Below are 24,344 nucleotides of genomic sequence, written 5' to 3'. Positions count from 1 at the left end.
CCCGCCTCCAGTGCCCGAGTCCGCTTTGCCTGGCTCGAGCCGAGTCGCTCGAGCTGCTCGCTTTTTCCCGCTCTCCGCGTTTCCCCGGCCAATCCTCTCGCACATACAATTTCGAGTTTCAATATTTGGTCGCCCTATCGAGATCCGCTACCCCTCACTGCTTCCCCGTTACCCATTACTATATTCGCGCGTGCGCGCCTGCAATGCGTTCCGTATACACTGCCAACACCTTCGACTTTCCAATCTTCCTCCTACTTTTCCGTGCTCTCCTTCGTGCGCGGCCCACCAGACTGTTTTGCGCGTTGCGATTTGCCCATCGGTAGCTTGCCCCTTCTTATTTATCGGCTCGTCAATTTGCGTGCCGAATCTTGTTGACATCGCGCCCCAAATCGATTTACACTTCATTAGCGAGGCTAATTTGCAATTACGATGTAAAACCAATAGAGCGCACACGCGCAAATTTGCTAGCGGCGCTGGCGGGCCTAACTCGAGGCTGGCAAACAGCGAGAAAAATAACGAACCGAGGCTCGCTCGCCGGGCCGACGACGCAAAAATATTTCCGCGCGAAAGAATGCCTGTCGCTGAAAGGCATCAATTCCAAAGCCGTGCGGCTGTGAAAAGCCTCGGCGCTCGCGTTTACACGAACCAACTCGATATCTCTCCTCGACGAAATGGAGAAAAAGGCCGAGCCCCATCGTCGGCTCTCGTATGAAAGAATGCGGCGCGCGTCACCGGGCGCCACTTGTGAATCGGCCGCACCAGGTGCTGACTGCTTTCGTTTGGTCGTCGCGTGAGCGAATCTCGATGTCGGAATAACGTCAACGAGGAGGGCGTAATCGGGTTGGAAACTCGCTTTGTAGTCAGCGTTACGGCCTTGTTCTCCGTCTCTATTTTCGCAGCAATTTCACACTTCCGCAAGTACGAGTAAGGAGCACTTGGCGTGCCACACTTGCCGATTCATCACGGTCGCACCGAGCCGAGCCTATCGGAGCCTAGAAGCCGGCGCACCCTATTCGCGTGTCCCGCACGAGCCTTGAAAGTGGAAAAACAACTGGTTTTCCTTGCCGTTAAAAAACCGCGAATCGAATTGTCGAGCGGCTATTGGCCCGTCAGCGAAAAATCACAAGCTAAGGTAATCCCCGAAAGCACTGGCCTGTCACATCAAACCCCTATGAATCTTGCAATAGTTTCCGTTTTCGAGTCGCGTCTATTTTCCACAAATCAAACGTTCGCCTTTGATCGCTGAAGCAACAAGCCGCGATAAAAGGCATTCTGCCGATTCCGCTGCTCTGCCTCATCCCCCCAACCCCCAACCCGGCGGTTGAAATCACTTGTCTCTCCAACTAAATAATGAAGCAGCAGCCTCTCGCCTCTCGCCTCTCGCCACTCGCGCGCTAGTTCCCCACGCTCGAACAAACAGCTAACGTCGAACGTCTCAGACGCCAGAGAGATTCTTAATAGCAGTGGCATCCGCAGGGAAGGCAAGGAAACGCACACGTGCAGCAAAGGATCGACAAGAAGCCGCAATTATAGCTGCTGCTGGCGGCAACGGCACAGCTCTCGAGAGACACGCTCCGTGCGCGCCTGCCGAAAATTCGGAGGCAGCTGCACGCGCGCAAGCCCATTACTGGCTCCGGATATGCATAGACCATTGTCGACGAGCACGCTTAACGAGTCGACGCGCAGCAGTTAGCTGGCGCGCTTGGATTTTTCTTCCGATGGCTTCTGCACGCTCCTCTTACTCGCGCCCTCCGCTGAGCAAATTAAGGCTCTGCCTAGCTGCATCGTTTTGCGCATGATGGCCTTGCGTCAGCCGCGCTCAGCCTCATGAATCATTGATTGCAGCTCTCTGTATTAAATGCGCGCGCTGCACCGAGCACCGTGCAAATATCGCACAGCTCGCTGTACATTTACGCGCGTGCATTGATAATCGCTGCCGTCACCTGCAACTGGAGCGCGCGCGATCCAAGTCCAACTGCGTCGAGTCGGTGGCGTGTGTCACCGCGGGGCTCGCAGTAAGGGATCATCGCCAAGCCCCGCGATGTGGACAGAGGATCGCCTGTCAGCTCCGATCGAGCAACGACCTTTCTACCCCCCAGCTGCTCTGACTCTGCACCCGGGAAGGCCCGCGCACAGTCTTCGCGCTTTTCCGCCTGGATAATCGGGTTCCGACTGGCTCTTTGAGCGCGCGCGAATCTCGAGATGTGCCAGTACGTTAATGATACAAAGCGCGATTGTTGCCGGCGACGACGAGCTCGAGGATTATCTCGTTCGCCGGAAATGATTATTGCCCGCTACCGCCGTGATAACGACTAACGAAACTGTTTGCCTCTGGGGGGCCGAGCGCAGTGGCCCTTGCTTGCCTTTCTCTTGGCTGCTGCTCTCCCGCGTGCTCCCTTTGCCAGTCGGTTTACTGGATCTCGCGTTGAAATAATCTGCTGACACCGTTCGTTTGAGACACCGATCCAAGTCGCAGCTGGCCAGAGGGCTATGTAGTTTATTATTAGTTATCCTTGTCGATGAGCAACGTCAATGCAATCTTCGTTTGCTTATTTATCCAAAAATACTTTCATTTCTGTCTTATCAACTGATCGCGTTCGAGCCTCGCGAGACTCCGAACCATAGCAACCATGCACTGTTTCATTCAACAGTCCACAGCCGAATAATTAGAGAAAGTGCCCGAAGCACCTTCGAGAACAGTAGAAAAGAAGAAAAAAAGGAAGAGCTGCGAGCAAGTAGTACAAGTCAAGCTGAACTCGGGCGCGACGAGAATTCGTTTGGCGACTCGCGAATCTTGAAAAAAGAAACAACGAAGCGAGGTTTTACAGGCGAATTAGGCATGCCGCGCGCACAGTCAGCTCGGCAAACTGCTCAGGCTTAGAACAAGTCAATTCGGCCATTGGCGACAATTAGCCGAACTTTGCGCCGTGTTTTTTGCTCGCTAAAAGCACCGCGTCGGACTTTTCTTCGATGGATGCACTTCCCCACGAATAAGAGACTAACTCGACTGAGCGAGACACGCTCGACTTGAGAGCTTTTGTGCTCGCGCAGCTGATGAACCGCAATACAATCGGGAATCGATTGGAAGGCGCAGACCGTCGATGGAAAGAGGAAACGGGTCGAAAATTTAATTGATAAAAAAGAGCTGTTGCTGCTCATCCGCAAGCTTACGCTGCTGGAATAAGTTTTCGTCCAAAGGCAAAAAAGCTCTGTCTTCTCCTTTTTTGCGATTCCAGAAAATAAGCAGCAGCGAACACATCTGGTGATCAAAAGTCAACAGTCAAAAGTGAAAAGTCGCGTTGAGCTGCAAGTTTGTTACTCGACTGTCCAGCTAATTGTTCGGCAAACGAAAATGTATCACGCGCTTCGGGAGAAAAAAATTGCCGTAGCCAAGTTTTCGCACTGACCTCAATTACACGCAAAATCCCCAGGAATACTAAATCAAATATGCTCTCTCGGCGCATTGCCGGGATTTCCTCGTTAACATGGAATTTCGTTAGCGCGCGCCCAAAGTCAAAGTACATTTTACAAAAGAGGCAGAGACATGCAGTTTCAAACAATTTTCATTACGTGCAGCCCGCTCTGCTGGCAAATATTAACTCGTACTCAACTTTTCACTCTCTCACTCAGGCGACACACAGCTACAATACCAAAGACACCCTCGTCCGTCCATCCCTCAAAGTATTATCCTGTGCACACAGTCTACAGCTGCTGTATAGTTTCAATTCATCACCATCAGACGGCGACAGCGGCGAATATTTCAGACTCTTAGCCGGCCAAGCTTAGCAAAGAGACACCGTAAATTCTTGGTCCTAGCTCCTTCGCTAATGTGATTATTTCTCTTTTTTTTGCTCTTATCTACGAGAAGTGGGCGCGGGGATTTATTGAAGCAGCTCCGCGGGAATCGAATTCACGGCAAAGCTCCTTATGAGCGCTGCAAGCGCAAATGAAAAGTAACGCCGGACTTGCGAGAATTGCTCTCTCGCTGAAAGCTCCGCCCGCGGAAAGGTCTTTTCAGTCTTTATTTTCTCTGCTCCTCTTCATTGCGCTTCACTCGATCAATATTCCGCGTTTATCTATTGCTACTTATTTCTTTTGCGGATGTCGCGAGCGCAACCACATTCAAGCTCGTAACGGCAAATTTGTGTCTATCGACTTCCTCGCGCGACCTTTCCAAATCGGCTTCCAACGATTTACATTATTTCGCAATAGTCAATAACAACAGTCGTAATCTCTGCAAAACATTGAATTGTTCGACGTGACCGCACGATCGCGCAGACTCCCGCAATAATCAAATCTTGTTACGAATACGTCAATTCACTGGACGAGCCAACTAAATAATGGCGCCTGGAGCAAACTTTTCATAAATAGTAACTCGACGATAAAAGCCCGAAGATACGCGGAACAACGCGTAGCGGATACAAAAAGTTTGCCTCTCGAAAAAGCGCAAGTTTATCTATTCAATGCATCTGGCAAACACGTGAACAAGCAGCTAAATCAACATTATCGCGCTGGCGCAGCTCTCGCCTGTTGGGCCTGCCGGAAAAAGGGCATCGCAACGCGTAAGCTCTGCCACGCCACGTACCCATTGAAAAATAACCATCGCGCGGCCCATTCAAGAAACTTTTAGCCAAAGCCGCAATTGTTCGCAAGTTAAGCAGAGGCAACAGGCTCCAGGCGATAACAAATTTGCGTTTTAGCCGAATTCAAAACGAAGACAAATTCGCTATAATAAAGCGGCCGAAAGTTGGCAGCGAATTAATTACATCTAATTGCGAGTTCTCAAAAAGTTGAGCGAAAAAAGGAGGAAAGCAAGAGGCAGAGGGAAAGTTTTTAGCGAGGGCGACTCCTTAAATCATCCGCGCGAGGGAGCATATAAATAAGCGCGATCGCGTAATAATTATCGCGAGCTGGGGCAGGGGGAGAGAAGTGGCAAGCCAAGCTCGTTAGATATTCAGCCTGCGGCGAGTTTAACGAGCCGCGGGAAAAAATACGGGCACGAGGACGAGGCGCGATTTCGGAGGGCTGCCTCTTGCTCTTATGCTCTCGCGGCTTTCCTAGCTCGCGGCTTCGTGTTCTTTTTTCCCTCCCAGATGGCCGCAGATCCACCAGGTCCGCTACTACGAGTCGCCCTTCGCTTCGCAAATAAGTACACTTCCAAAAAGACTTCGAACTGTGTGCGGCTTCCTCGTTACGATTCAACGAGTTAATCATTCAGCGAGCTACACTAATTAACGTCGTAAACACAATTGCATTTGTACTTCGCTGGAATAAAGTCGGTCTTCAACGAAAAGATAAATACACCACATCAAGAAATATATCACTCGCGGAATTTCTTGCACAACTCATCCTTGCGCCGCCATTCATCACGAAAATAATTAATGTCGCTCGCTCTCTCCTATACACGACAAACCCGCTAGCCTCTTTCTTTCACAATGCGCCGACAATTCTAAACTGCGCGGCTGACAAGGCGAGGCAATTCCAAAAAATATCTCGACAAAAATTCTTTTGTGAGAGTCATTTTGAGCGCGTTAAGGGCGCGACAAGGGCGCGACAAGAACGAATTGCGCCTGGCGGTGTACAACAACGCCGAGTCAACTGCCGTGCGCGGAATCCTCGTTGGAGTGCATTAATATAGCTGAAAAACTCATGCCAGCAAGTCAACATGCCGCGATAAATTCGCTACTAACTGAGATGCATTATATGACTCCAACTTTTTTCTGCCCCCTCGCGCTGCGATAAGGAGTTTGCGCGCATCGACGCCGTAGTTGAGAGTTTGCTCGCGGGCCGCACACACACCGGATGAATGCTAATGATTTATGCGCTCTCTGTCTGCCCGACTTGACTTGGGCTTGCACTACCGCTGTGCATTGCGTTTGCTTGTTAATTTATGTTTGTTATCTCGAGCGCTACAATTAAGACTTTGCAGGTTGCCGCGTGATTCACTCGTTTCCCAGTTCATTCGTTAGGTTCTCGGACTGCCACTTACAGCGAATCACTGTAAACGAATGGTAATTTGCCCGATCATTCCGAATGATGCAGGGCTCAATGGCCCAACCGACGAAAGGCAAGAATCACATATTAAGGAACCTGGCCGACGTATACAACCGCGAGATACATTAGACGAAATTGGAAAGTTCGTTCGACGAGCGTCCAATTGCACGCGGCCACACGTTGGCTCTCGCCGTCACCAGCTCTATCATCGAGCAAACGAGTGCAATAAGCGTTACGATGCTCGCTGCTCTTCTTTATCATATTTTATCATAGAAAACGCGAGAAAAAAAAAACGAACGATACGAATCGGCCTCCGTCGCTGGGACACCATATCCAACGGCATTCAGGTTCAACAGCGACTACGTCACGACGCGTTTGTACAATTAGACGCAAGCATCGATATCCTGGTGGTGAAATGAATTTTCGAGCCACTGTGTGACAATAGCTACGAAATAAAGAAGCTCGCGTCGAACAACAACAGCAATTTCGGGCAAATAACGACGAAATAATAAATAATGCGAAAGTTTGGAGGCACAGCGAGCGAGTAAGTTGGAGATTGCCTACTTGCGGGCGCCGACTGTGCGCGTGACGAGGTGCATTTTTCACGCTCGCACGCTAAACCTTGTCTCGTTCGTAACAGCAAGATCTTATTCGTGGCTAGACGAGTCGAGCCGTTTTTCTACCCATGCTCCATCCCGACAGCCTCGGATACGGCGAAGCGTGCGGTTTCTTGTTCGTGCGCTCGTGCGTGCGTGTAGGTACACACGTAGCCGAGCGCTTGAATCGTCAAATGGCTAGCAACGGTCGCGTCGCCGTCGAGAAGCCTACGATCGACATCGATTCAGCAGCGTGCCGCAAAACGGCCAAGGTTCGCTCGCAGAGTGCGATACGTCTCGCGGCCGAGTCGGGCAATGAGATAGAAAGCTGGGCGGCGAGCCCGCACGGAAGAGGACAAAGAAAAAGTCTCTGGGACGGAACTTGGCCCATTAAGACGATAGACGGATGGGTGTGCGCGCGACTAATTCGCGAACCGTAGCTCTTCGGCCGCTAAGCTGCTCGTCTTCTTTCCCTCTTTCCCTCTTTCCCTCTTTCCTCCTGCTACGGGTCTACTCTTCGACGCTCGTCCAACAGCTGGACTTTGTTCGTTTAGCGGGGCCGAGCCGATGCTTCCCTCGGAGAGTAACAAGTTTTAACTTTGTTTTCGAGTTTCGGTCCGCGCGACGCCATCGACGATCTTTCGCTCGAGGAGAAAAGCTGCAGTCTCGCGCAAAAATTCAATCCTGCGCAATGTCTGGACGATCCTTATTCCGCGTGCCTAACCCACATTCGCGGCAAAAGGCGAGAGCGCAAAAAACGACGCACAGGAGGCGAAACAACGAGCAAAAACCCGGCTGTTTTCTTCCACGCGATCCATTCTCGCTCTCTTTCAACAGTCGCGCTGGCAGCTCGGAAGAGAAAAACTAAACGCGCGCTCTCGCCCTCTCGCTCTCTAAAAGCAAGTGGTTATACGCGCGAGCGCAAAAGCAAAAAAAGAGAGCCGTTGCACCCGCGTGTGCAGCCTCCAGCGTGTGGAGGGGCCCGTGCATTCTCCAGAGTCTACGCGTACGTACCTAAAGTCGCGTAATTGCTGTTTAAACAACGCGCGCGTCTGCTAGCCGCCAGTGCTCTTTGGCAAGCGGAACGCGCGGACGGATTGAAAATTATGCGTCTAGCCGGTCGACTGCTAGTGTGCTGCTGGTAGCAGCTCCGAAATGTGGCTGTTCCCGCCTTACTTTTTGCTCTTTCTTCTCGTGCGCGATCAGCTTTTCCAATGGCCAGACCGAGCCAGACAGGCTTTTGCAACGTGCAGGCTGTTCTTCGTTACTTCGTTCTTTATCCAGCCATCAGTGGCTCGGCGTTCAACCGATGGCGAGTACGGCTAAGAACGCGGGGTTAACCGAACGGATCGAAGGTAAAAGCGTACGGCATTATTCGTGCGCACTTGCTCGACAACCGATTGGCCGATTGGCAACGAGCAAGGCAAACAAAAGAGCAAGAGGTGGCAACGCATGAATGACAAATTGGAAAGTGAATCGGCGCGGCGCGAGAGCGCACAATCGCCGGCCTACATGGCGAACAATCGGAGCCGGTGCAAAAGCACCGCGCCGTGGGGACGACGGCACACAAATCACGCACACATCCAGCGCAGCGCCGCTGCCGTGGCTGCTTCTCCCAAGACCTCGCCGGCTCAGCGCAACTCGCCGCCCGGATGAAACTATTCCCGACATTGCCGCCTGTCCGACGCGAGGTTGGGCCTCTTTGTGCGCTTCGGCACAATGAACTCGCGCGAGACGGCTGAAGCGGAGGGCCGTCTTCTTTGTTGGCTCCGTGCGGGCGCGCGAGATGCATCGGTGGATCGACGGGTCGACGGGTCGACGGGTCGGGTTTCTTCATCGACGGCAGATTATCTTTTTGTCCGAGCGAGCGACGTAATGTTCTGCTGTCTGTGTGGTTTTTTCGCTGTTCGTGCGCCCATCAAACTCATTCCGTGCTCAAACATTGAGACGAGGAAATACCAAGTGGCAGTAAACGACTCAATTCAAATTCATCGGTTTGATCTCATGAACGTCATTTGTCGCAGCCAGACGTCCAGCAGTTGCAATTGCACGCAAGATAAACATGGACAGAACAGTTTGCTACGCATGATCCATCGCAGAAGTTGTAACAAAGTCCACGTACTAGCTCGAAGCTCGCATGTTGACTCGTGCCAAGTTCGGTGCGCTCGTAAGTCTATGCAAGCCGCCGGCGGCAGCGTCGCTCGAATTAAAGGCGATCGAGAATGATCGCGCGGTTGGCTCGCCTGAAAGGGCCAAATCTGGTGGAAAACGTCGCTCGCTTGGCTAATTAGCGAAGCTAGGAGAAAGAGCGTGGCTTTTCTCGGCGACGAGTTAATGGCCGCTCGTTCCTGACTGCGACTTTTGTTGCTCGCCTTGTGCCGCGACGGACCAGAGTTGCTTGGCGTTAGTTGCACTTGCGCCTAGATGCACAAAGCTGCGCAAAGCCGCGCAAAGCTCGATGCAAATGTCAGCCGACGGAATTGCAAGCGATTGGCGCGATTCAATTGGAGACTGGCTGGCTGCGCAGCCAATAAACCAATGAAACTGAAAAAAAGCGAAGCCAAGCAAGCGCAGCGAGCGAAGAGCGAGGGAAAAGCTCGCTCCTTCACCGAGAGGGAGAGCCGACTCTTTCAAGCGACAAATCCCTCAAATCAGTGGCCATTACATCAATTTTCTGCGAAATTCCGTTCTAAATTTCCTCGGCGGAAGCGCCGGCACAGTCGTCGTCGTCGTCGTCGTCGTCGTCGTCGTCGTCGTCGTGCAAGCTACAGCGAGAAGGTCGGCCGGAGGCTCGAATCATCTTTCGAGCAGCTGCACCGAGCCGAGGCTGCAGCAGCGAGCGAAGTGAACGAGCGCGCATTAGCGATTGAATCGCCGGCGCGCTCGTTAGCTCGCCGCCCCCATTACGCTGCCAGCGAGCAGCGCAACATTCACAAAAATCCTCGCATCTGCTGGCTGTCCGCGAGCATTGAGAATTCGAGCATTGAGCGACGAAAGCGAGGCGAGCAAACGTACGCGACATGGCGATTCCGCAGTTGCAAACAAAAGCCCGGCGCGTATAATAAATGCGATTATCCCGTCATCTCAACGCTCCCGCCAGCCACCGCTGCGAGCCAACTTTACGCCCGACTCCTATGTAACGAGTAAACTGCACTCGGCCGGCAGCGCGATAAATGGCCTAATGGACGCAGTTAGCCCGAGCCTCCACGACCTCGCACGCGCCTCTGCGTCTCATAATCGCACTTTGCTCCTCCCTAGCAATACACGCGCGCGTGCACGCAGCTGCCAGCGTAACGGCCTCCTCGTCTCAACTATACTTGGCTTGGGCTCCGCTAGCCAAACTAGCTTCGTTAGCAACTCGACGCCGCCGAAACTTCCTTGCCCGCGACGCCTTTGACGCATTCACCACTTTCACGCTCCACTCCTGAGATTGCCGCTCCATTCCAAGATTATACTGGCTGATACTCCACCGATCGACCAGATTGGCATTCCTTACTCTTTTTTCAGAGACAAGTCTTGCAATGGCGGAATGGCGACTAGCCGGTTTCGACTGGACCAAGGGATTTTTTTCGTCGACGGCTCTCAGCAAAATGCGACTTTCGAAGCCAACTCCAAGGACCTTAATTGCAACAACATTTCTGCAGTATCCTCAAATTTCAATTCGTCGGCCATTCGAGCTTCGCTCAGCGTAAAAACAGACTCCGAAACGTCAAATTATCAGGCGAAAAGTCGTCCACAGCAAAAGAAATATCGAAAGAGAAGAAGAACAAGTCCATTGGAAAATCGTAAAAAACTTTTTTCGGCGAGAGAGAGAGAGAGAGAGAGCTACATTTATGACTTACACGGTAGAAGCCTATAAAAGAGGCCACTCCAATCGTGTGCAGCTCCGCTCCCGAGAGAGGACATCTCTATCCGGTTGGAAGCAAGTTCGCGGATATATCCCTCCATTTATAATCAATCAATCGCTGGGCGATAGGAGGCCCTCACCCGCGAGAGAAATTCAATCGGCGGAGCATCTTTCACGTTTTAAGGCTCGCGCCAGCAAAACTGGCTTCCTGCCAATTGTATTTCTGCGCGGCCACTACATACGCTAGATAGAACGGACGTGTGTAGCCGCGAGGAAAAGGTCCATGAAGCCTTTTTTTCTATCCGAACGTTCAGTGCATGCTGATTTTCAAGCTACTTCTTCGCGAGGAGAATGTAATGCATTTTTCAAAAAGGTAGAAAAAAAATTGCACCGAGCTTCAGATGACACTGAAAGAGAAATGAAAACGAGTGCCTATGATCAAATGCCATCATTGTTATGCCACTCACGGTATACGATATCGAATTGGCATTGAGTCGCATACTTGATACCAAATTATGCGTTATAAAATATTGCTTCTCAGAATTGCTATTCTTAACATGCGTCCCGAGGTAAGGTCTAGCTTATGATGGCCAAGCATTTATAATCACAGCGTTATTGTCATATGAATAGCTGAGCTATAGATCACTTTCATAGCCAGCAGCGAACTCGCTACGAATGAAAACGCGGAATCCAATAAAAACCTTTAAAAATTGAAACAAGTTGAATTTATACCTGCAAGGCCATTATAAATAACCGTAACTTTTCCCCGTAAAAGTTCATCCCATAAAGCGTCTCGACCCCGGCAACCACGGCAACCACCACACCAGAAAAATCAGCATTAATTGATCCAGAAAAATCGTTCAGAACTCGCTTTGTAACGCACCCTCGCAAGCGTTTCAGTGGAAAAAAATCAGGAAAAATCAGCTTCAACACTCGCGAGATTAGGTTATCTCCTTGTCATAAGCGAGCGTGATAAGCAGCAAACAGCAAAAATTGCACTTTGGAAATGCAGCCGCGATCGTAAAGATTACAATTTACGCAGGCAAGCGTCAAGTGTTACGATTAACTCAAGCTCCGGGCGAATGCCTCTCTAGGGCTGCTGCTTCCGCTCTTGCGCGAAGGCCTTGTTGTCGACGCGAGGAATATGAATTTATATAAGGCGATGATGTGGCGAGAAGACAGAGAGAACGCCTTGAATTTTTAGCGAGCGAGCGCGCCTCTCTAACGATTAATTTTTTTGGAGGATACCGAGCAACTTGCCTCCTTCGTTTATGCCGAGCTAAGATGGAATTTTTGAGGATTGGCTGGACTGGACAGCGCCTACGCGGATAGCGTACGGATAGCGCAGATCCATCCATCGCCGCAGCAGACTTTTCATTCGCGCATGGTAACGTTTTAAATTAATTAAATAACAGTCGTTTCACAACAATCACTCTGCGAAACGGTAGATAGATAGATCTCGTAAATCCTGAAAGGTTGCTGCGAAAAAACTGGTCCGCTGTTCCAGTGCTCGAAAGCCCTTTTAAAATTTATCCCGAGGCAATAAATGAGAGGTCGTCGTAAAAATCAGTTTGCGATGCCGTGGCGATGTAAAAAAGAGGCACGGCCGGGGAAAATTAGATGTAACGACGCGCGCAGGTGTTTGCAAATGTAAATCCAATTGGCCCCTTTGTCGCGCGCAGGCACGCACTCGTCGAGTCATTAATTTGCAATCGCGCGGAAAAGTTGCGGGCCATCGGGCCATCGGAAGCTCCTCTCCCCGCCGACAATAAAAAACAACAAAACGACCTTTCGAGGGCGAGCGGCGAGATTCTTTCTGGAGGCTTCGCTTTCGCTTCAACATCGGCTGCATTTTCTCGAGGGCAGCAACGAATATTTGAACGCTCTCTGCTTCGGCTGATTCGGGCGTCACGATATCACCGCCGTTACTTGCTCTCCGATGTAAAATTAGACAAGGCCGAGCATCCATACAAATGATCGGCCAAGCGTATTGTCAACGTGCGTTACGGCCAATCGATTCAAGTCGTGCCCACAATGCGCACCTCGGACAGAGGCTCAGGTTCACAGGTTGACGAAAATTCGCAGCACGTATCGATTGTGATCGATACGAATCCCAGGCAGAAAGACGATAACACGGCTGCCGTTGCATTGTCAGTCAGATCCTAAAGAAGCTCGAGTTGGCACACGCGAGGCGCAAACTCACGCTCGTGCAATTAATAGGCAGGCTGGAAAAGCATTGGATAGATCGGCGGGGAAGAGCTCGTGGCGATACAAAGGCGCGGCGCTCTCGTAACGAAACATTATCCGCGGGCCCTCTCGGCCGCGAGAAAGGAAGCTTGTATGAAGTGTGTTGTGAATTTATGAGGGTGTAGGCGAAAAGGTGGAGGCGCGCTAGCAACAGCAGTCTGCGAAGGGGAGCGATAACTCATGAGCGCCTTGCTGCACACACACGCGCGCGCGTGCACGCGCACGCGGCCTGCAGGACAATGGCATTGTGTGTGTGTGAGGAGAGATTCTGCCGGGAACAGGTAGCGTCTACACCCACATTATGCGTGTCCCGCCTGTACATCGCTCTTCCGCCTCCTCTCGTGCTCAAGGAAAAACGTCGAATCTGCCGTCGCCGCCGCCGCCGCCGCCGCCGCCGCCGCCGCCGCCGCCGCCGCCGTGATTTGAATATTTTATCTATTTCATAATCCAAAATTGTGGGGATTCCTTTCCTTTTTCTCTTTTCCAGAGTACCGACGGAGGAGCGAGAACGAGCAAGATGAGATTGAGTGTCGCGCGGTGAAAATGCTATTTCTCAGCAAGATTTCATTGAGGTTTCTTTTCCACGGAGATTGGGAATCTGAGCGAGTGCGGCATGCAAGATGTGGGGAAAATTTCTTTTTCTCGTGCCTCTGTTCAATCAGTTTTTGTCATTACCGGAGTACGATCATTTTTCAGTTTCAGCTTCTAGGCGAGAGTCTCATTTTTCACCGAACGCTTTCTTTTTTGACGAATTTGCTTCCATTAGCTAAGCGATGAAGAACACGGCACTCGCTTCCGCTGTATTTTGCTGTAGCTCGCGTGGACTCGTTCGTCGTTTCGGCTTTTGACTTGACGATTCAAATGAAATTTGAGCCATCAAACGAAGAAAATACGACTGTACTTAGAGATATGAGATCAAGTTGTTTTACGTCAACTTTAGCATTGGTCGCAATTCCTGACTCACCTGCAACATAAAAAAAGTAAATAGCGTCAGTTTAAATCTTTATTCTTACTTGCGCACTCACGTAACACTTCAATGGAGTTACTTGAATAGCAAGTTGCGAAAGAATGCAAGCGCTCTCGTAGCATGCGGCAGAAAGGCAGTTGGAAAGCCGAAAAGACGATGATCCGCCGTGCATTGCAAGCTGCGGCGCGCAACGCGAAAATGAAAGCTCCAATAGCCGCAGATCATCATCCAATTAGAGCGGCGAGCAGAATCCCTCGGTCGATACTTAAAAATCTAGAGAAGCGACAGACAAAACGCCAGAGCCGACTGCCAGGCGGCTTCGGAGAGAGCCTCGAAGGCCGCCGAAGGGCCGCTCGGAACAGAAACGCGCAAAGCACCACGAAAACACACAGACGAGTGGAGCCGCCGTTGTAAATTCGCTCGCTCGCGCTCGATGCTCAATAGTCGAGGAAGGCCGCGGGCGACGGGGGTGCAGCGGGTTGGCAATGAATTTATGGGAGCTGATTGAAAACTGAGCAGCGGCTGCGTTTGGTGTGCGAGCGATCAATCGGATTTTTGCCGTGTTCAGCTTGCTTACCCTTCCCTCCTTTTCTTCCTAATTCATCATTGTTCACGATGAAAGCAAACTGATTGACACTGAAATTAACTGGCAGATGTTGCACGTCAGATATTATACTCGGCGTCTACCTGATTGATATACTATCCAAGCCGATTATGTTCCGACACATTATTGACGCGTTCAAGTGACTATCGACATAACGGAGATTCCACGGGGCATGAAAATATCATGTGCATAGATTAATTATTAATGCGACGATGGCACGTGGCGCGCGCATCATGTTTTCACTGACATTTGCTCCAGTATTACCGAAATTTCACCTACTTCCAACTCTGACGTTCTAATTGGTATTCCCGAAAATCCTCGTGCGCAGCGTCCTATGAAAAGCAATCCAGCAATCCAAGTTGCACAGCGCCGCTGCAATTCAAAAGTCAATAAACCGCTTTGAAGTTCATTGAAAATGAACATGTAATAACCTATAACTCGAAATGGTTAATGAACTATTCAACAGCTCGGAAAGGTTCTACCAAAAAAGGCTCGGCGAGGCAATCGATAAACCGATAAATCCATTTTAATGAACGTCAAAGGCCAAATAATTAATGATCTCAACGAAAGCGTAAAGAAGCAATTGATTCCAACTACAACGTCCAGCCGCTTTAATTGTCCAGTGAGAATCTTATTGACGCCTCGACACGCAAAGCTATGGAGTAACGTGCTAACGGTAGGAACGCTTCGGAGGGGCTTTTCACATCGATTAACCAATCTTCTGACCCGGGTTGCAGTTTTCAGTTGTGCGCTTTCATTTTCCCAAAGTGCGATTCTGTATTGCACGAGGCTTTCTTCCATTTTTTCCGAGTGCCTTTCTTTTGTCTCAGTCGCCGATCGCTGTTTTCTACTTTCCAAAGCGAGATCACGCCGATCACGCCACAATAAGGCTCCGGAGTATGACCGGAAATCGGCGTCAGGCGTTCACGGCATTGTGTTTGCGCGACGTCAATGTAGCGTTGACTTCGGAGTAAAGTCAAGCGAGAGTACGCGGAGAGTCTCCGATGATTTGATCGAACGCCGAGCAGCCGGGGCCGCATTAAAAAAATGAAATGCGCAAAAAGCGCCGCGTACCCGCGCGGCACGAAAGCAGACGCATAAAACTGGAAAACATACGAAGGAGATCATCGAGTAGCGAGCAAGAAGCGCAACGAAACGGGACTCGAGTCTCCGGAGAGAGAAGGACGAAGAAAGGAGTGGGCCGAGCGTAAAAAGGGTATAAAGAGCGACCTGGTCAACGTCGCATTTTGTCCGGAAAAGCTAGCTACCTCGCGCTCCTATTTCGGGCCAAAAGACGAAAAGGGAGTGGGCGAGAGTCTGCCGGGAATCGGAGATATGCCGCCGCGCACCATCTCAAATTACAAGCTTGAAAATGGCCACGCGAGGAATTCTCTGCCTGTCCCGCGTCCATTTGGGCATCCCACGAGGTAATTAGTACATCGATGCTGCCGGCAGCTTTTCGTGCCTTTGCTCGCTGGCCTTTTGTAGAATGGCCATTTTTTTGCGTACGTGCACCGACGCGATAGTTGCCGTAGCCTATTGACATTGCGCACGAGAGTGAAAAATGGAGACGTCCAAAAGAGCATTCCTCATATTGTTCGACAGTAGTAGTCTGGATTCGCTCTGAATAATAAGCGAAGGGGCCAGCAGTCGAAGTGCGAGTTACATATTTTACGCCGTCGAAGAAACGGTGAAGCTAATGGTTGCACGATCGCCAAATACACCGACAGGCCAGCGACGGCAAGACGACAACAGTAATGAGCGAAGATAAGCCTGGCGGGCCGCGCGATAGGAGATCTGGCACGAGAGGCGCGCGCGTCTTTTCCGCTCTTTTCCGCGTCGACGAACTGGCGGCTCGCGCGCGAGCGATCCGATTGATTGGCGCGCCCTGCCTTTGACTGCGCCCCCGGAAACCGCAGTCGGCATTGCAGTCGGCTCTATCCGGAAGCGGAAATTGACTCGAACAATGCAGCCCACAGCTAATTACGTTCTCGTGCTTACGCCATTATCGCTTGCGATGTTCGCCATTCGCACGTATCGCGCACCTTTATCGACCGACTTTCAACGGGAGCTTCGTTGACTGGTGCTCGACTCGGCCAGACTTTAATTCAAGGGCAACGGCAATATTCGTACGATTTATACGACCTATGCATTCGCGCGTATCGTCAACGTCCTGTCAAATATACATTGGCAGTCGACGCGTCGACTCGCCATCGAAAGCGGGCGACTGTCTCGTTTCGAGGACAACTAATTGTGCGTATGGCTACACCAAGACACGGACCGCTTTGTTTCGGCAAAATGGCAATTAGCATGCGAGTGGGAGAAGGCACGTGACGTTTGTTAATTAAAAGCTTGCAAAGAGCGTAGCGCAGAAAAGATTTCATTTCTGGTGTGAGCGCGCGGGCTTGTTTTTCCTCTGCTCCGGCCGCCTCCATACACGCCGAAGCAGCAATTCTTGCTCTGGCTATTATGCTTGCGAGCATTGAAGACGGCAAAATGTTGCGAACAACCGAGCTGGCTCTTTCAATCTAATTAATTGCTTCCCCTTTGCCGGCGAGTAATTCAACAAAAATTCCGTTCTTTCAGGACGTCAGCTTACGGTTAAATAGATCGCGAGTAAGCCAACGGAACGTTCGTTTGAAATTTAGCCGAGAGCTCTCCACCTACGAGCACTATTGTCAGTTATTCCTAGTCTGCTTGCTATATTTTTCGTTTCGAAAGTCGGCTTATTTTTATTGCAATTTCATAACCACCCGAGCATTTTAATCCATCCATTATTCTCAACTCTCGTTATCGTACAGAAAGCACAGAAAGCATGCCAAAGCATTGCCAGAAGAATAAGCTGTCTACAAGCTCCGCATGTACGTGTCACACGAAAACGTCGAAAAAGGAGAAAAAATACAGTAACAAGCGTGCGTGCGAAAGTTCACGCCTGAGCTTCCGTCATTTAAACGCACAGCAAGAGAACTCAGCGACAAAAGAGAGAGAGAGAGAGAGAGAGAGAGAGAGAGAGAGAGAGAGAGAGAGAGAGAGAGAGAGAGAGAGAAGGGAGGGCGCGAGAGCGAGAGAAAAGCTCGCACAAGTCGCGATAAAAATTGAAAGCTCGCGTCATTTCGGATTTCGTACGAGAAATATCAACGAGAAGGCGCGAGCCAGGAATAATAATAATCGAGAGGTGCGAAGCTCGAGATGAGCTGCTCTTTGTTTCCGTCGCAGATAAAAAATGAATAGAGCCCTCGCTCTCTCGCTTCCTTCCTGCCGCCGCCACCGCTCGCGCTTGGAGAATTCGCTCCTTGCTTTTTCTCTTTGTCGCGCTTCCGTGATTTCACCAGCGCGCTCGTTCGGCCTGCATACAGTCTCGCGCGCGCGCGCGCGCACCTCGCGATTTACCGTCATTTATTGCGAGTGTTTCTTTTTCTCTGCTTTTCTTGACAGCTTTTCGTGGAAGCAATGCTTTGTCATTACTTCAGGAAAAATTACGCTCATGCAAACGCTTTTCAACCAGTCACGAGTTGATGGACGGTTAGAGATTCTCGGGAGCTTGCAATGCTACTACAACATTTAGTTTTTACTTTACATTCAAACTAAGTTATTTATTGTGCTCACTACTACTTTCGTTGGTAAAAAATCTGAGCTGTCATGCCAAGTTCTGTCAAACGTAAATCAGTGGAATGAAAATTCCGGGAATTTCCCATAAAAACCAATTACACCGAAATTTATTAAACGACCGCCAATCTATCCACGGAAATATATATAATGGAAAATTTCTACTTTGAAATTGCATCTCAATGGCAACCGCTTTTAACTTTACAAAAGCTAAATTAATTTTACAAATCCTTTTTTGCAATAATTATTCACGATTTAATTATAATTTCTGTTATTCAAAGTCTTTATCATACTGGAAAGCTTCATATTAAGAGTTTTAACAATTGGCGAGTTAAAAAAAGCATACTTGATGCAAGAAAAAAGCCAAGTCAGAAATAACCAGTCAAGAAAGAAAAACAAGGTAACAGAAGAGAAGGGAGAAAGCGAAGAGAGAAAGCGAAGAGAGAAGGCAAAAGCACAAGCCACAGCGCCGATCCATCAAGTGGTAGGAGTCAATGCTCGGTCGGCCAGCAGCATAGAATTAAGGCCGCTCTCTCTCTCTCTCTCTCTCTCTCTCTCGTTGTTATCGAGCAAACGACGACAAATGACTAGACGCCCCTGGAAAGACACTTGCGATTTATTTCTCGAATGGAACTTACGCGACAGAGAAATATCGGAGACTCTGCAATAGACATTTCAAGCGTACGGTCAACGTACCTTTATGAGCTTCGCGTTTGTATAATTGCAGCGTGTCAAGGCGAACACATAAAGCGATCGCATCTTCGCACGTAAACTGTCGTCAAAAGGCCCGCACGCTATTGCCAAACGTAATTACTGATCGCTGCACCGGTTATCGTTTGCTTTGCCGACTGTTACACCTGTCAGCACGATCATTTCAATGAGCTGACGTGGCTGGCATTTTGCGCACGTCAATATTTTGTCTTTTGCGGTCTATCTTATTGCACAACAAAGACGCGCAATCAACGCAATTTTCCAAGTTGCAAGTACAGACAGCGCCAAGTCTCTCTCTCCGATTATCTCTGTAGTTGTAGCAGCGGCAACAGTAACGTTGCACTCCAACTTGTGAACTGCCACGTGTACATCTTCCATGCGTCGCAAGCAATTAAACAATTTGTCGTTAACCGCAATGAGCGCGAGCTCTCGAGGAGTTGGCTCGTCACGAGAAACGCACCACATCTTGTCATCCTCTTAGCATTGCGACAACGTCTCTCTTGTTTCGCTTTGCGCTCTTCTATGCAAAATCCACATGCTTTTCAGCTTTTCCTCCGGTTTTACTCGACGGTTCGTTGAGCTGCGAATTCCGGCTGAGCTTACCAGTAATGCAGCATTGCATATTGTCTGAACGAATGATCAGCATCACCATCGAAATCAGCCGAACGTACGGCCTGCGTACTTCGAAGGGACTGTGCGTGCGCCCTCGCGTTCGACAGAATATTTGCAAAATTTGAGGTCTCGTTAGCGATGTAAAAGCTCGCGATCCGGTACGCGTTATACACGCGCGGCAAGTTATTAAAGCTTCAAAAATCACTGTTGACCGTACGTGATTGAATCGAACCGCGAGGAAACAACGGGAGGCAGAGGCCAAACACTGGAAGGTTTGTAAGCTCGAGCAATCAAGACACAGGCAAATGATTAGCTGCCAGAGAGAAAGAGGTTGGTCGCGCGCTCCTTTCGCTCTCGCTGGAAGCAAATGTAAGCTGTAAGTGGGAAGCCTATTAATGGTTGGTACAGCATCGCGCAACAGCTGCCTACCAAACTGTTGCCGTCGGAATTTCGGAATATCGAGCGATATTCAATCAAGGGAGCTTGGCCACGTCGCATCGTAGCGTCATTGCTCAGCTTGCAATCGCGGTAAACCGCGTCCGAGCTGCAGTTGCATTTGCAATTCTCGAAAAAAAGATTGGCATGGGTGTGCGCGTGGAAATGCGAAAAATTGCCGAAGTCTGTGGCGCACGGACAGAGTGCACGCGTCGAGATAACGATCCGGCCGTTATCGCGCGCTCCGCATTGGGCGTGAGTGCTCGCCGGAATTGCATAAGATTGAGCGATAGTTCGCACGAGAGCGTTGCGTGCATCGACGATCGAGGCAGAGCGGTCGGGCGGCCGAGCGACCGAGCGCGCGCTGGATTCCGGGAAGGGCCGTGATTCGAATTGGCACGTGCCATTTTCCGCGGGTTCCCGAACAAAGACCTGTCGAGCGTCATCGCTGCTTTGCGCCACGGTGCACAGCACGCAAGTGTCTGCGGAGACGCTTCTCTCGCTCGCCGTATTGCTAATCAGACTCGCCGAGTCTTGGGATTCCGCGGACCGGATGGCGCACTCCACGCGAGCCACGTCCGATTGTTCCGCGTTGTTCCGTGCCTCGCGTACGTGTCGTCGAGGAATCATTCGAGTTGTTCCGCGGCAGCAAACTTGACCCTTCGCTGCTTTTCTTTGCGAGCGACGGAGAATCCGACAACGTATAGGTGGACGCAAATCGCACAATGCTAGCTGCGGAATCCGCAAACTCGCCTTCGAGATCTGCCGACTGAATGACGGAACGAGGAGATTATTATTATTGGCGACTTAGCCGCCAAGTTGATTTCATCGGCTTGTCATCGTGGCAGTAAGGCACAACTTGGTTTGTCCGCGAAAGAGTGCGGCATGCGCCGGTCGCCGCCACCAGCCAACTTTCCGTCTTCGCAAAAGAAGCCAATTGGAGTTCGGGAGGGTGAAAGTACGCGATGCGCTGAAACATTCGCACGAGGTAATCAGGATTATTGACACTGGCGGAGAGCTGCTTAATTTCGCGCGCGCGAACAGAGCGACGGCCGGGAGAGAGCTTCGTACCGATCTGCATTCGCGAGAGCACGTACATCTTTCGCGCAAACTGGATTATTGACCTTGCTTTGGATTATTCGTTGCGGCTCCTCCTCGCCGTCTTTCCACGCGGGCTTGCACCAATAACGCGAATAACATCCCGCGTGCACGTGCTCCGCCATTGCGCGGGTCATTATCGAATGAAGCTGCAATCGTCATCGAAAGGCGAACCTTTGAATCATCGGCGAGTGGCATTTTGAACGGTTGCAGCTCGTATGTCTTGATTGATTCTTGGGCGCATAACACCTAGCTACGTTGTTATCCATCACAGTGATTCAGGGAGGGTGCGCGTTATGCGATCGGCGCCTCCCTGCAAATCGCCGCGCACGATAGAACGCACGCGCCTTCCCTAACGTTCTTCCTGCTTTTTCATTTGCCGATTTCACCGCGCGGTTATCCGATCGCAGGACAATTCTCTGAAAAAGGCTTGACTGCTAAACAACTTTGGCCATCGATGACAGGTGGTCCAGCTCGAGCTCCGCCTTATACCCTTGTACGCAGTTGGGCAATCCAGCCTTCTTCGGCGGTTAATCTTCTAATCGAAGTGCGTAACTTTGTGAGTAATATGTGCCTTCGAACTGCCGTGTGCCATCACGAATGCGCATCACGAATGACACCATTAAATTGTTTCACCGTCTTCTTCGGATTGGCCGCCGAGATGGACTTGCTACCGGTGGCTTTCAACGCAACCGCGCTGCTTTACCGTGAAAAGTTTTTGCAGGATCGCTCGAAAGCGCGCAAATGCGTTGCTGCCCCGGATTGTCGTCAGCGGGGGCCCTCGATCATTTCTAAACGCGTGTTCTTCCGTGTCGTTTCTTTCCGTTGTCGTTCAATTACAAAATAACGTTGGCGCCTCCGGTACGTCGTACGCGAAAGAAAAAATTGCCAAAGCAACGACGGACGGCGCTCGACTGCGTGACTCGCGTCATTCCATTAAAAGCAACTCCGAGCAAGTTGTTTCCCAACGTACATCCGACCCCAAGTGTCGCAGTAGCCCCGGTTCGCGCGGGGCAGTGTCCAGTGTAGTCCAGTACGTCTCGTGCGCAACAGAAATAATCGTAAAGAAGTAGAAAGCAGTCGCGTACGACGTGGGTTCCGCGAGAAAGAGGAAAAAGAGTAGATGTCGACGCGAGGCCTGCGCTCGCGCCACCTCGACAGATCCGTAATCACGGGCACGCGATATTTCATTCGGATTCCTTCGGAGAGAAAAGATCGCGCCGTGGAGATTGGCCGGCGCCGCTGGCATGCGCATGCCAAAAGTCACGCGATCGCTCAACCCGATAATTCCGCCATCGATCGACAAACCGAAGCTCGTCGCTCGTGCGCGCCGCGCTAATCGTCTAATCCACAATGGCCAGTCCTTCTTCCGAACATCGGCTTCCTCAAAGATACAGTGCGCAAACGACGCGGAACAACGAAAAAAGGTGCGTTTTTCCGCTTAACCCGTCCGTCTAGATAAGAAGAAATACGTGATGACATATCCGATCCGACGCTAGTGTTGTATTTGCGCGTAGGTTAATGTTCCGAGGGCCTAGTGGGAAAAACGATAAACATCTCGCAAACGACAACTTTGAATATGCCGTCTCGAGAAATTGTTATAGCTGGCGAAAAGCCGACTGTCATCCATAAAGTGTTCGGAGTCAAGGCACCCGGCATGTACAATCACGTAGAGCTCAGAAATCTGAACGTCAAGCATGAATATCAACGCGCTTGCAAGTTGAGAAGGAGAGGGAGGGAGAACGAGTCGAGATGATAAAACGGCAAAGTTAGCACAGTTCTCCAGCTAACTGTGTGCCCTCGGCACATTAGTCAAATCTTTACAAGTTCAAATTTTACACAAGTTCACCTACGGCTTTCCCTCCTCTAACTTTAGCCTTTTATCTCCGTTCGCGCGCGCTTGGAACATTTACTCGCCGCGATGTAAAAATAATTACATGAGAAAAAGCGCGCGATGAAAAGTCGGTCGTGAGTAATGCCTTTGTTCTTTCCGAGGCATCTATTTTACGCCACCAGCTCAGCCCCCGAAGAAAGGCAATCGACTTTCTCGAGCCGCCGAGCGCGTTCCTCGTTTCGCGCACTCCAAATCAATTATTGCTCTTAATAAATTCTATTGTACAGCATTACGAGCGGACGTCAAGCCTTTTCATCTGTTTATCAACTTTACGATAACAATATCGCCGTTTGTTGTTGCAACTACAAGGCAAGCGAAGGCCACGTTGGACGTCGATCGCATTGAAAATCAGTGATCCACTGGTTCGTTCAGCAAATGAATATTCGATCAACAGCCATTTCCGAGCAAATCAAATATATCATCACTAAATGAATGGAAATTAAAGATATACGAAAGATTAATCGATCTTCGCTAAAGTCCCATGGCTCAGATACTCGCGGGCTGTCGCATCGCCCACATGACCGAGCTCGAGAATCTTTCGTCCTGTCGGCTAATAAAATATCTCAACATCTCGCAGCCAAACTAAACTCGCGACGGCGCAGCGAGACGACACATCAGCGTGAGAAAGCCTCAGCGCTTGTAATGTATTCATACGCCGAGATATGACGTTTGTTCGGAAGCTCTCGCAGAGCCTAATCGAATGCCTGTGGCGCGTGAAACGACGGCCCGTGCGATTCCACGCGTCGGTTAGTGTCGCTCTTTTTTAGCTGTACACTGCTTTTACTGCTCGTCGACAGGTGACGCGAGTGTACGCTCGGGCCTGATCGCTGCTGTTCACCGTTTACCAAGTCGACAAGCTCGCGACAGGGCTCGGACGTTTTGAAAAGCTCTGACAACGTTATAACTTTTAACAGCATATGAAACTTTACTTCTTTGCTAACAACCCTAATAATAAACCAAATCCCAATAGCCGAACGTTAATTGCAATCAACGGTCGAATCTATTTTACATCTGTAAATTACAAAATAACGCTCGCCAATTATAAATACATTAATACCTCGCAGCTCGGTGCACGCGAGGTGTCGTTTTCAAATTAAAAGTCGTCCTCTTCGTATACACGATTCGGCAATTAACCGTCAAATCGATCCGTAATCCAGCTCTGATTGAACTCTCTTGTCGAGCGAGCGCATGTTGTAATAAATTCATAAACTGCCAAATGTAAATTGGTGGAATTGAAAACAGCGCGAAAAAGAAAGAAAACATTTGTAAACCGTTAACAAGCCAAGAATAAGAAGCTTGTCCGTCCCTCTACCTGACTGCAAATCCTCGGGGCGTCGAGCAAAGTTTTCGACACAAAGTTTCCGCGAGACTGTCGCGCTATATTAATCCGACTAAAAGCTTACTTTCTGCCTATGTTTCTTCTTTATTACGTTTTCTGATGTGACGAGCCGTTGGAAAATGCATGCCGTACTTAAGGCTAATTGGCCTGACAGAGGGCAGAGAGCCCCGTTAATGTCCCACTGCTTTGCACTCGACTCTCTCTCTCTCTCTCTCTCTCTCTCTCTCTCTCTCTCTCTCTCTCTCTGCTACTTCTTATTCCGCTCTGCAGGGCTCGGCTTACGTGACGTTTGACGCCACGTCTCGTGTCCCTGGCTAATTGTCCAGGTGTTTGATTAATCCTAACGAAGATGGCGCTTTGGAGCTTGTATTACAGCACTTTGTGGCAAAGAAAA

At 50.2% G+C, this 24,344-nt stretch overlaps 1 protein-coding gene across 3 annotated transcripts in view; it reads right to left on the bottom strand.

Annotated features, from left to right (window-relative positions):
- LOC131665181 (beta-1-syntrophin) overlaps positions 1 to 24,344 on the bottom strand; it is a 140,049-nt gene that overhangs the window by 108,290 nt on the left and 7,415 nt on the right. The window lies entirely within an intron of this gene.

The sequence above is a fragment of the Phymastichus coffea genome, unplaced genomic scaffold, assembly GCF_024137745.1.
Source record: "Phymastichus coffea isolate CEN01 unplaced genomic scaffold, Cenicafe_Pcof_1.1 PCOF00047, whole genome shotgun sequence".
Taxonomy (NCBI): Eukaryota; Metazoa; Arthropoda; class Insecta; order Hymenoptera; family Eulophidae; genus Phymastichus; species Phymastichus coffea.
The sequence above is the reverse complement of the archived record's forward strand: the minus strand, read 5'-3'. Positions and strand labels throughout refer to the sequence as shown.